The sequence below is a fragment of the Quercus suber genome, unplaced genomic scaffold (assembly GCF_002906115.3).
Source record: "Quercus suber isolate HL8 unplaced genomic scaffold, Cork oak 2.0 scaffold_172, whole genome shotgun sequence".
Classification (NCBI taxonomy): Eukaryota; Viridiplantae; Streptophyta; class Magnoliopsida; order Fagales; family Fagaceae; genus Quercus; species Quercus suber.
Genome location: NW_027069632.1, coordinates 754,028 through 767,796, shown reverse-complemented (window position 1 = coordinate 767,796; position 13,769 = coordinate 754,028). Strand labels below are relative to the sequence as shown.

Sequence of the window (13,769 nt, the reverse complement as noted above, 5' to 3'; positions counted from 1 at the left end):
CGTGCCCTAGAGGAAAAGCTTGCCAATGCCAATGCCAATGCCAATGTAAGTGCACCCACCCATCTGGATGATGACTGTTAAACCCCTAACTTTGACACTTTCCTGCACACTGTGGAGGATGCTGAGGTTGAGGAGGTAACCCAACAAGTGGAAAAACGTCCTGTGCAAGATGTAAGTGGCAAGGGTAAGAAGGTCTCAAGGAAGTTGAATAGGATAAGTGAAATGACTGTGGCCCTAAGGGAGTACACCGCAATGTCGAGGGATAAGTTCAGTGGTAAACTCGGCAAGGGTAGCGGTTCATCCAACCAATTCACTTAATTCGCCGTAAGGGGTGATCCTTGCTCACTTCCCAAGGCAATGGAGGTGCTGAATTCGTATGCGGATTTGAGTAACAAGGCCTATATCAAGATGTCAAAGGTTTTGCAGTAAAAGGATAATAGGGTAGTGTTTATTTGTATGTCGGAGCATAGGAGGAAGTCTTGGATTGAGGCCATTCTAAACCCGGAGGAGGATTGAGGGAGAGCAGTATTGCATTAAGTCTAAGCTATTTGGTTTTTATGTAATATGGATTTGGGTTGTTCTATTTACTTGTTTATTTTTCATATGGATAATAAGAAGGTTTATGTTATTTATGAACTTGGGACTGCAAACATAGTTTGTGTTATATTATGTTTATGTTATTTAGGAACTTAGGATGTTTGTATGGTTTGTGTTATATTATGTGACGGATTTGGATTTGAACTTGGGATGTTTGTATGGTTTGTGTTAGATTATGTGACGTACTTGGATAAGGTTCGTTGATTTTTATACGTTTATTATGGTGACTATTGAATTAGGTGTTTATATTCTACATTTATATTATGTGATGTACTTGTTTTAATAACATATTTACTTTTATATCTCTCTTTACATAACCTACCTGAATAGTGTGTTTGTGCTAATGTGTAGGTCACTTATGGCATCTAGAAATGACTGGTGGCAGGCGGTCCAAGAGTATGACTTTGATGATGCATACTTCAACGACGTTGGTTCCAGCAATGACTGTGAAGAAAATGATAATGACTGGCCCGATTCGAAGTTCGAACGTGAAGAAGAAGCAGAGTTTAATTTAGTGAATCCTATAGTCGAGGAGATGTATGCGTACATGCAGCGACATTATGATAAACAACCAATGCAAACAAGTGCGTTGACCAGCAAGGCGTATATCGATGAGGTCACTGAAGGTAATCCAGCTAAGTGTTACGAGATGTTCCGCATGACACCTGAATTACTGTTGCATTTAGTGGATGAGTTGGCTGAACATGGTTACTTGAGGGATAGACATGGTGACGTGAATGCCACTCAGGCCGTGGCCATGTTATTGTACATACTTGGACACAACACTCGCCTTAGATGTGTTGCAGACCGGTTTTAGCACTTAACAGAAACCGTGTGCTGGCATTTTCATAAGGCGTTGCGGGCTGTCCACCACTACACAAAGCATTTAATTAAACCTGATCAAAATGTCACTGAACAAGTACTAGCCATGGTTTGAGGTACAAATCATTCCCTTACTTTACATACTTCGTACAATAGTAAAATAATATGATATTTTATATGTGCTTGCTAAGATTAATGAAAAGGTCCAATGTGTAGAGATGTATAGGAGCAATTGATGGAATGCACGTGAGTGCCTAACCTCCTGCAAATGCGACTCAAGCACATAGGGACTGCAAGAGCTTTATAACAACCAATGTGCTGTGTGTGTGTAACATGGACATGCAGTTCACATTTGTCCATGGTGGGTGGGAGGGCAATGTGAATGACTCAAGGGTTTTCGAGGAAGCGATTAGTGACCGGAAGCATGGATTCCCATGGCCACCAACAGGTATTATACATTACTATGAGTTTAACTAAAGTTATTTTATCCTCCACGTCTAAGTAGTGTGTTAATTGTACAACTTAATTACGTGTTGCCTGGTTGTGTGTGTGTGTGTAGGCTCGTACTACTTGGTAGATTCAAGTCTACCAATTGGCACTAGTTTTCTCCCCCCTCACAAGTCAACTAGGTACCATGCGCAAGAATTCCACTCAAGCGGTAAACAGATAACATCAAAGAAAGAGTTGTACAACTACAAGCACTCATCCTTGCAGATGGTTATTGAGCAATCTTTTAGAGTGCTAAAGGCTCGTTTTCCCATTCTGAATTTAATGCCAAACTTCAAGCCAATTAGGCAGCGTTACGTGGTTATTGTGTGTTGTGCTCTACACAATTTCATATGCATGAACAATCAAAGTGATGAAAAGTTGAGTAAAAATACAAGAGCTCCTTGAATTTTAAATTAGAGTGAAAATTTATTTCAACCCTATAGTGTTGCAAAAGTTGATTTGACTATAAACACTCATGAATTATTTTAGATATAGACAGTAGACACCCACGAATTATGCTAACAAATCATAAATAGTTATGTTAAAAATAGGTAGTGCCACTGGATTTGCAAGGAATTGAAATATGCTAAGAATTTATTATTGAATACAAACTCTTTGTCACATACTAACTCTCAAAAAAATAAAAAGAAAAAAAAGAAGAAGTAAATAATTGAAAATAAAATGTCAACATGCTTATTGAAAATTCATTTAATTAGTTATAATTTGCACTTATCATATTAAAGATTAGTATTTCAATTTTATTAAGACATCTTTTTCTTTTTTCTTTTTTTTTAATTATTGATAAAGACACCTTATTGTCTTATACACTAAAGGGGCCAATTTTTTTTTTTTTTTTGATAGAATACATGCACGAAAAATAAAGTCATGGAGAAGTATTCATTATTGAATAGAAAAGAACGCATAAAACAACTGATAATAGATTGACCTTTTTTGTTCAAGAAACGTTCATGGCTATACACAACACCTCCCTGTACAGCAAACAGTTGACAAACACAATTATCATTCTGCAAAATATTTAAGAACTCAAAACAGGGCATGCGAAGTGTAATGTACATTATACACATGACCGTTAATGGTTCATGGCAAACGCAGTTGCGTATGGCAATGACCCTCAAAAAAATTAGAGAATACAAAATAAACCCCGAGTACAGTCCAAGACAAAAATAAAGCTACCCTATACTTATAGACCTTGTCTTCAGCAATCCAGAGTTTGAGATTAGTTTTTTCAGCCTTGTGCTTTGCTAATCTTAGGAGCTCCCATGCTTCTGCTTCCCTTGCATGAGCCTCATCCCTTTCATTTCTTACAGCTATGGCCTCGGCCTTATATCTCGCAAACCTTTCATGGACAAGTGGTGATGTTGCACGGCCACGTGGGCATGTGTTCTTGTCCAACCATTTATAGAACTTACATGCCTGATCGGAGTCCTGCATACCACATTGAAGGCATATATAAGATGGTCAACAAAGATAGTAAGAAAATGACAAGTCAAATATATAACGACAATAAAATCGAAGATAGTAACTAACCGGCAACCACTACTGATATCCATAGAACCTCCTACCGAAATTACAGATAGACAGGGAGGTCCTTTCCACACACCGATCCATATCGCACATATGGCCGGTAGAAATGGACTCATAAATAATGGCAGAAGACATGGTTATGGCTTTTCTTTTTCCACTAATAGATGTTTTCGCTCAACACATGTTAAAGACCATGTCACAAGACATTGATAATTGTTACGGTCATATAGAATGATCTTACCATCAGATAGATGATATCATAGTCAAAAAATCTACATGGTAGAACATAATATTGAAACAATTCCAATAAAAAGTACCAATTCCAATATATCTACACACATATAATTATATATATAATGTCAGTACATATTTCTACATAATCAATGCACTATCAATGTTAACTAGTAGGTTTCCTTAGCCCCAATCTCACTACTCCAATGTTAACAAGAGTTACCGGCTTTTGTAAGAGGTAAGTTGTGTGATATTATGCCTTTGTCCCCATTCCCTCTATGTGTGTTGTAAAAATTTACATTCCTTCTCAAAAAAAAGAAACGTGGCTAGTCCCACATCGCCTAAGAGTGAGTTCAAAATCGGGTATAAAGCCTTCATACACCTTACAAGAGTTACCAGCTTTTGTAAGGGATAAGTTGTGTGATATTATGCCTTTGTCCCCATTCCCTGTGTGTGTGTGTTGTAAAAATTTACATTCCTTCTCTTTTTTTTTTTTTTTTTTTTTGACAGCATAAAAATAATAATTTGTGGTAGCTTTAACTATAGCAAAAGATAGATTTGTTGAACTAAACACAAACTCAAATAATCTTTTAAGATAGCAAACTAACCTATTGAAACATTGGGTACCAGCCTGTCCTTCCAAAGTAGATGCTACAGACAGCCAATTGCTCTCACCAAAGACCTCTACAGCTGCACAAAGTTGAGCATCCTCATCCTTAGTCCACGCCCCTTTTAGTATGGAAGTATTCAAACTCCTTTGATAAAGTGCCAAGCACTGAAATGGGGTCCTGTTTATCCCCAGTGATACTGCAATATCAAACCAGTTTGAAACCATGAATGCCTCAAAGCTTCAAATCAAAGAGTTGTTCAAAAAGTTTGTGATTCTATAATCTAATGCAACATATTTCTAGTTTCCATGATCAAGCTCAATATATCATCCGAAGTTCATTTTACTTTAGCACAGATGACAACTGTTGCTGAATAGCTAAAGTAAGTATTCGTCAACTAGTTCCCAAAACGGTAACAAAACAAAAAAAAAAAAATTTGGCTTGCAAGTAGTAATCATTAGGCTTTCTCAAAATAAAAGAAAACATCCTCAAGTGGTTAATATATACGATGCTCAAACCACTATGAAGAAGAGAACTACAACCAGTTAAGTGAAATAAAACACCAGAGCAATTTTCCAATGTCATGCTCAGAGCAAAAAAATTTTGGGAGGAAGAATTGATAGGGAACAGAAATAATCATAAGCAACCTATAACAAATTCAATCATAGGCTTAATAAGACCATAAAAACATAAGCACCTTCTAAAACTAATCGTATTCCATATTGTAGCGGACTTCTTTATTACAGTAAAAATATTAAGGGATAAAAGCACAAAAAGAAAGGAAAAAGACTTAATAATTACTCACATCATGTCAATTGTGTCTTGAAAATCATGTTCACAACTGTTCTAAAAATATGATAATTGAGGTCACTAGTATTATTATATAATCCAAAAGGCTTATAAAACTCTATCTTATTGTTTAAACTTGTCTTCTGCTTCTCCACACTTATTATGACAACAATGAACTAAAACATAACAAGAAACAACTTTAAAGACCATAAAATATTGACACAGAAGAAGGAAGAATGATGACACAAACAATCTAACCAAAAGTACAACAGCATCAGATCACTAAAAAAAAAAAAAAGGACAATATATCTGTTTTTTCTTTTGCCCTCTTTCCCTGCAATCCAAGTAGTAAAATGCTCTCTTTAAAAACAGTATAGAAAATTCAAGTAAGAAATTTGGGGGGTTCCAGATGCTACTATTTTGCAACTATTCTTTTCTGTTCCTAGTGTAGGGTCTTTTTCATATTGTTTTTGTAGTTTTGTGCTTCTTGTCCAATTTGTTCCAACCCCATTCCGAAAAGAACTCCTCTTTAGTCATTTTCTCTTCTTTTTGTTTTTGTCCTGCACAAGTTCTCTCTTAGACTAAAAGAACAGCCATCCCATGTCTATGATTACTTTAACTACAGCTTGCAATCCCAGATACCATAACACAGTTAAGAAAAAAAAAAGCAATAAATATTAAGTACATAGCAACCAAAAAGAAAAATTCCCATGTGAGTAAGAGGGAGATATTGAAGATTAAAAAGAGAATTTAAGCAAACCCTTTTGCATACTTCAATCCATTGAAGCAAACCAGCAATGGGTAAGCACAGTAATATCATATAAACAAAAAAAAAAAAAAAAAAAAACCAAAAAAAAGGAGGCTTTATTTAAAAAAAAAAAAAAAAAAAAAAAAAAAAACCAAAAAAATGGAGGCTTTATTATTTTCTCAGCAACCAAACAACAGGGAAAAATAGAGGCAAACAGAGTTCAAGCTAAACCTAACATTTTTCTCAAAATCCAAATGTGAAACACACAAATCAGATAAATAAACAAGGTGAGAGAGTACAGAAATGGATGGGGTAGCACCATCTTGGGTCGAAGGAGACTGTCCATGACAAAATCAAGAAATGGGTACTGTTTCTTTATGCTCGTCGGCGCCGCTAGGTCACGACAGAGGAGATCGCGCCGCCGTACACGTCGGAGAGATGGGTGTTCTTCATTGGTGACGATCCTGACGAGGCGAAGGAGGTTGAGAAATTTTTCTAGCTTCGGGTTTGTGCTTTGGGAGAGTGACAGGGCAAAAGGGGGAAGGGGAAATGGGAAATGGGAAATGAGAAAAGAGAAGCTGATGGGGATGAAAACGAAGCCGAGGTAACAAAATAGAAGCATCTGACCAAGTGACAGAGCTGGGGGTCCACAAATAGTGTGAAAAATGTTGAGTGATGGCATTTCAGTGATGGGGCCAAACAGGTATTAATTTTAGAGTGATGGGTGATGAGTGATGAATAATGAGTGATAAATGATGAGTGATAAGTGATGAAAATTAAGTGACGAAAATTGAGTGATGAAAAATGTGGAGCCAAACAGCCTCTTAACTTCCTTTGTCGATAGATGTTTTTGCAATCTCGATCCATCGAGATTCTTGAGATTCAATCTCAATAGCTGCTCAACAGCTACCTGATCCATCAAGGAAGTTTTTGTATGCTCAATAGATGCTCGATAGTTTCTTGATCCATCGAGCCCCTTTTGCTGTGGACACCTCTCGATAGCTCCTTCTGGCAATTTTTTATTCTTGACACCTACCGATCCATCGAGCTACAAATATGTCTATATATAGTGACAACGCAATTTTTCTTCATTTCTCCCCAATCTCTCATGATAGTTTTTGTCTCTTTGCCTCCCCAAACTTTTCTCTCTCACTCCAAACCTCAAACCCATAAGTTTTTTGGCCTCAAGATCATTTCTTCATTTGGTATGATCTTATTCTCTCTATTCTTATCATGCATTTCATGATTTTTGACCTAACTTTTGGGATTTTTGATAAACTTTGGGGTTTTTCAAAATTTTGGAGGTTTTTCTGAAATTTTTGGGATGAGTTTTTGTTTAAATGATTTTAAATAGTCATGCATTGCATCACATGTGCATTTTAGATGTGTGATTATTATGTTGAATTGTTGTGTGTTGTTAGGTTTGGATTGGGTTGAGCCTATGATGCTTTTAATGTTGCATATCATATGCTCATGCATTTTTTCATGCATACGTACCTTCATTTCTTTATATTCTTATATTGATCTGTTTGGTGCTTTTTTGCGTCTCTCTCTCTCTCTCCTTCTCTCTTTCTTGCGTTAGTTTGCTCTATGACACCTAAACTCAAATCTACTCCATCCCCGAACCCTCTTCGTTTCGAGGCATCTTCTTCTTCTTCCCTCTCTGATCCTACTCCATCTCACGTTAGGTTTTGTGATAATAAAGCCCATAAGGACTTTTCGGAGAACTTCTCACGACGAGGCATTCATTCGGAATGCCAAGTCGTTCTGTTGGATTTTTTCGATACTGACCTTCTCACTATCATCTACAGTAGGGGTTAGGAGTCACAATGTGGCATCTTGGTCACTTGTCCCTCCGTGATCATATAGGAGTTTTACTCCAATATGCACAGATTCGATTATTCAGTACCTCATTTTGTCACTCACATTCGAGGTACGCGCATCGTAGTCACTTTGAATATTGTATCTGAGGTGCTACATGTTCCTAAGGTAGCGCATCCTAACTACCCTGGCTGTGATCGTTTGAGGACTATGTCCAAAGACGAACTTTCGTCTCTTTTCTGTGAGACACATTCTTCTTAGGGTGACCGTTAAAACACTTATTGCTCGGGCTTTGCAAAAGGTCCAAGATTTTTTAAATTAGTGATGGCATTCGTCCTTCATCCTTTGTCTCACTATAACTCTATCACAGAGTCTCGTACTCGATTTTTGTTGTCCCTTTTTGTGAGATTTACCATTGATTTTCCTCCTCACTTCATCCTATCCCTCATAGATGTCTATAGGAATATGGCGACCCGTGATAAGCTTATTTTTCCTTAGGCTATCACGCGGATTCTTCACCATTTTTCTATCTCCTATCCCGAGTCTCCTCATTTTTCAGTCATGTGTGCCTTAGATGCTGCTACCGTCAGACAGAGCGAGGCCCAGCTTCAACCGAAGCGGCCATGGACAAAGGTAGTGACTCCTCAAGCTTTTTCTATTCCTTCCACATTTGCTTCTTCATCAATGGATGGTGTGACCCTCAAGGTGGTCATGGTGCAGCTGCAATGCATGAATACTCGCCTTAACACACTTAGTGATGAGTTATGTCATGTGAACACTTGCGTCGGCCGTATTGCTCGACGGCAGGCTTGCCTTGGTGGCTTCGTAGAGTCTCCCTCTCCTTCTCTAAAGGCATCTAAGGACGAGGACGATGATGATGATGGTGACTCCGACGACAACAATGATGATGATGATGAGGATGCTAACTCGCCCAGTGACGATGAGATGACTGCTTGAGTTACTTACCCTTTGTCATTCGTGACAAAAAGGGGAGTAGTTTTAGAAATAAGAGTAATCATGTACAGAGGGGGAGAGTTAGCATAGGAGATTTTTGTTAGGGGGAGTATTTTGTTTTTTTTAGAGATGTAGTGAGGAATTATGTATTTTTTTCTTTTCTTCTTTTATAGATACATTATTCTTACTTTATTATAGCAAACCATGTACTTATATACATGATGAGATTGTTATTACAGTTCTTTCACCTATCTCTACATGTGTTTTTTTTTTCTCCCTTTATGCACATGTTTCTTATTTATTGTATGCAATATTTTATTTCTGTTTCACATTAAGATGCCTTGATGAGTTTTGTTAAAAGTGTTTCAAAAATACAGGTTGTCAAAGTCTTTTTGCCATAAACTCTCTTATTGCAAAAATTTTCAAGAGTTTGTGTTATGATAGATTTTATTGTATTCAACAAGTAAGCATGAGTTGAGTGATTTATGACTTCTCTCATATGTTTATTTGTTTATTGTGGTTTTATCACGAATTACCAAAGGGGGTGATTGTTCGGACACATTTGAATCATGTTAGGAATATATGTCAATATAGAATTGACTAATTCTTTGACAAAACGCACTTTACTTGTAATTGGGTAGATTTAGAATGTGTTTAATACTTCAAGGAACAAGGTTTCAAGTTCAAGTGTTAAAACTATGCAAGTTTGTCCAAGAATCAAGTGAAGATGTGCTGGATTTTTAAAGCTCAATAGCTAGTATCTATCGAGGTTTAAAAGACTGTTTAAGCCCGATGTTGGATAGCTACTCGATAGATAGGGTATCTTTCGAAATTTAATAAAATCAGATTTTCAGTTCTCACAACCCTAAACATATATAAGGATTGTTTTAAGAGCCGTCCCAGCTGATGCAAGGGAGTGCAACTTGATACAAAAGTTTTTCACAAGCATATTGTGAACCGAAGACATATGCCCTAGTTTATCTTTCTCTTCAAAAAGCTGTTGTATTTGTACACCGTAAGGTTTTGTAATCAAGGAGTTTCATGATTTCATTGTGTTGATGAACTGAAGAACTTTGCAGTCAACATCCTTCTCAAGTTGGTGTGTAAGCCGCGTATTGGAATTCGCGCATCGAATTGGTTAGTCACGTACTGAGAGTTGTGCATTGAAATGAGAGATTGTCACTACAAAATAAGTCCAACTGGGTATTGGAGTAAGGGTTCAACTGTAGGTTAGTATAAAGTACTGGAATTCTTTTACTTGTAACTGCTTGTTGTGATAATAGTGAATTCTTGGGAGAGGTGGCCTTAAAATCACCCGGTGGAGTTTTTGCCATGTAGATTTTTTCCATTCGTAAATAAATCACCATGTCAATTTATTTTTCGCTGCATATTAACTTAGTTGGTGATTTGTTTGTGCTACCTCGCTTATTGCATGCATATTGAATTAATTAATTAACTTGGCTAATTAATTTGTTAATTCATCATAAGAAGTCAATACGTTCTTAACCTATCAAGGAAAGCATCTGGACGACCCCTAACACTTAGGAAATTTCCAGAAAGGTTTATTTACAAAAGCTTGTGAATTGGACCACGTGTTGCTATTTTAAATAATGAGCAAAATCCTAGTTTATCGCTATAACTTCCTACTAAGTTCTTAACTTTCAATGACAGTTATAGAAGATAAGATTGAACATTCTAACTTCTATAGCAGTTGTGGAAGTTAAGTTTGAACCTTCTAACTTCCACAAATATTATGGAAGTTATGAGACAAGTAACCACTCCAAAGCACAATATATAAACACTCATCCACATCAAATGGAAGTAAGTTTTCATTACTCCTAAAGTAGGAATTCTAAAAGTTCCAGAGAAAAAATTAACTTAAGCATTATAGGGATCTTGGCCAGTTCATCTTGGTCACCTTTGATCTTGTGTCTTCTTCTTTTCAGGCCTTCCAAGCAATCATTAGCTCATTGAAGCCTAGAGCATTCAACCTACTGATTTTCTTTACATCATCAAAATGAATATTTTTATGAGTTAAAAAAGTTGTTTTAAATGGATCGTTTCACCGTTAACATATATAAATTGACATATCAAATGTGTGAATTGCGGGTCACATAGGTTGATTCACCTATTTATCTAACCCATAAAAATATGTGTCGTGTTCATGTCGTATTCACAGGTTATGTCAAACATTGACACCTCTAGTTAAAATATAATTGTATTTAGAAAAAATGAGATTTTAAAAAACTATACAACAATAAATTTAAAAAGCTAAAACGATTAGCATGAACTTAAAAGCACGAACTTAAAAGCACAAAATTTCCACCAAGTTGCTCAAGAATTGAAGCAAAAAGTATAATGATTGCATTTGTTTTCTATGGTATTTTATGTAGTGGTTGCCTGGCTTGTAACAACACATATTGTAGAGTGGTTTTCAGGTTGTTTATTTTCCAATTCAAGGACTAAAATAGTTTTACATTTTATTAATTGAATTCTCACCATGTTCTTTAAACAACAACAAGCATAATAAAATAATAATAAAAAGTCACGCATAGAGATCCTGTACCGCCTACAAATAAGCGCTTCTGCCATTGTATTTATTGGTCTCAAGCAAGAATCCCACGTCGCGTAAAAAAGAGCAAGGGGGAGGCGAAGCAAGGAAATAAAGGAAGAAGTGAAATGCCGAGAAAATTCTACTTTTTTGGCTAAGATTAAGCCCGTTTGGTCATAGAGTTTAAAAATTGTTGTTTAAAAAGATGTAAAAATTGATGTTTAAAAAGTGTTGTTGAAAAACGTGTTTTTAGTGTTTATAAAACAAAAAAATGTGTTTGGTATTATAGTTTAAACAATATGTTTTAGTGTTCAAAAAATATAAAAATGTGTTTGGTATGTGTGTTTAATTTTGTAAAAAAAGCTGAGCAAAAGTACGAAAAAATCTGAGAATTTTGCAGGCTTGCTTTGGTGTGTGGGTGAGATGGAGATCTTTGGTACCGGGTGCTTGATTTGGCGTGAAGAGAGATGAGAGGAAGAGGGGAGACAGCAATTGAAAAAGGCTGATCAGATGGGCTATAATAGTTTTCAAGTTTATTACCGAAGTACCACTGAACATAGTGTCTATTGTTTTAAAAACAGTCCGGAGTATGTTTTCAAAAGCCCATGTTTTTGAACAACGTTTTTCAAACTTCAGCTGAACAGGGATGGGCCACCAAACGTGTTTTTCTGTTTTTGGACACTACTGTTATGTGTTTTAAACATTGAACACATGTTTTGAACTTATGACCAAATGCCCCCTAAGGTTCTATGAATACGTTTATTTGCTGAAAACTGAAAATTTGTTAATATCTAATACACGATATTAAATTTATTTCTTGAGGGGGGAGAGCCCATCACAATAGCTTGCTCTTGGGGTTCTTGAGTGTCCGCCATGCGTTGCACTATTGCACGGCCTGGCGCACCCCACCAAATTAAGTTTAAAAGTTTACTTTGAAACCCGGAACTGAATAAATAACAGTGAATAGAGCTGGGCCGACAAGCACAAGCATGATAAATTTAACGATCAATTGGGTTTTTTTTTTTTTTTTTTGGATACCGGTTTTAGATTTTTGTTGTGGGGACTCAAATTGGATTGACCCTGAGTGATGGGTTTTCAGCCCAATAAGCCCAAACAATAAATTTATAGAGAGTGGGGTGAAAGGTTTAGGTGCTGGCCGTCGATCACCAAGCATGAATTATCTTGCAACTAAGAAAAGTGCTAAGAGTTTCTCTTTCAAGGGGGAAGATGCTCCTCGGCCACACGCCGAGGAAGCCTTCTCGTTCCTCCCCCCTCCCCCCCCCTTTGTTTACTTTACTAACTTTTCTTTTATAGTTTTCATCTTCCTATCCCCTCTCTCCATCTGTTGATCATCTATTTGCCTTCTTATCTGGCCATCCGTCCCATCAGAGGTCTTATCGGTACTCAAGTGATTCACTCTGATCAACGTTATCCTGCCAAGGGGTTACCTCCCCATTAATGCGGCCAGGGGGAGTTAGTTGAATGCATTAAATGTGAGAATGACAGCTTACTTTGGGGTTAGTCTCTCTCTCTAAAATCCCCCTCGTCAGACCGAGGATGAGGTGGTCCTCGGTGTGGATTGGGAACAGAGGCTTCCCCCAAGTTAGCCTAGCAACACCAACCAAAAATGGCATATGCTCCTCGGCCTGGGCCTTGGGCCCGTTTCGTGATGGGCTGAGGCTGTGAGGCTCGTAGGCCCCACAATAGCCCCTCAAAACCCTGCTGCACGTTCCCTGGGACGGGGAGGAGGGTTTTGATACTCGTGGGTCCACAGACGAATTGCCCTGCTTCGATTTGTACTGATGCTGGCGGCTTTCTGACTGCCCGATGCGCGTTTTTAGCGTTTCAAGACTTAATGGGCGCCCACGTTAAATTTTGGCGGCACCACGTTTCCCACTATCAACGGCATAATCCTTTGCTTTTATGAGCAAGCGGTTACGTTTGGGGAACCCAATGGGGAGTTTAAATACCTGTTTGAACCTAAAGGTCTCATCATTTTCGCGCTTACAATTATTGATGCGTCTGATTTGAATCTGGCTCGACTTGCCCGCTATCTGAAGAGTTCCGTCATATTTCTGTAAGTCTTCTTCTCCTAGTGATCCCAAAATTTCTCGATTTCACTCTTCTCTTTCTCGTTTAGGACTTTTAGTTGTCTTTGGGGAATGGGTAAGTTTAAGAAGTTGGTCGAATCCGATGAGATGATGGACAAATTCAGGGTTGACTATGGAATACCCAATAATGTGAATTTGAAATATTGTGAAGAGGGAGAATGGTACCTTAGGAGGAGGGAAGGTGAAGTTGTGATCCCGATAGTTGCTTTCGTAGAAGGAGGGATGAGAATCCCTATGAGGCCGGTAACCCTTAATTACCTTAGGCATTTTCGCCTGGCCCCTACCCAGTGTGCCGTGAATGTGTTTAGGATATTAGGGTGTGTAGATACCCTGAATGAGAAAATGGGGCTGAGACTGACTCACCACGATGTGAACTGGTGTTATAACCTTCATCACCTGAGGGGTAAGACATATTATATGAAGACAAGGGACGATAGGGTTCGTCTTATCCAGTGTCTTCCTGATTCCAATAAGGGGTTGAACCAAGATTTCCTCATAGTGTC

At 37.6% G+C, this 13,769-nt stretch overlaps 1 pseudogene; it reads left to right on the top strand.

The window, feature by feature from the left end:
• Positions 1-11,942: 11,942 nt before the first annotated feature.
• On the top strand, positions 11,943-12,064 carry LOC112005353 (U2 spliceosomal RNA; annotated as a pseudogene).
• Positions 12,065-13,769: the final 1,705 nt, after the last annotated feature.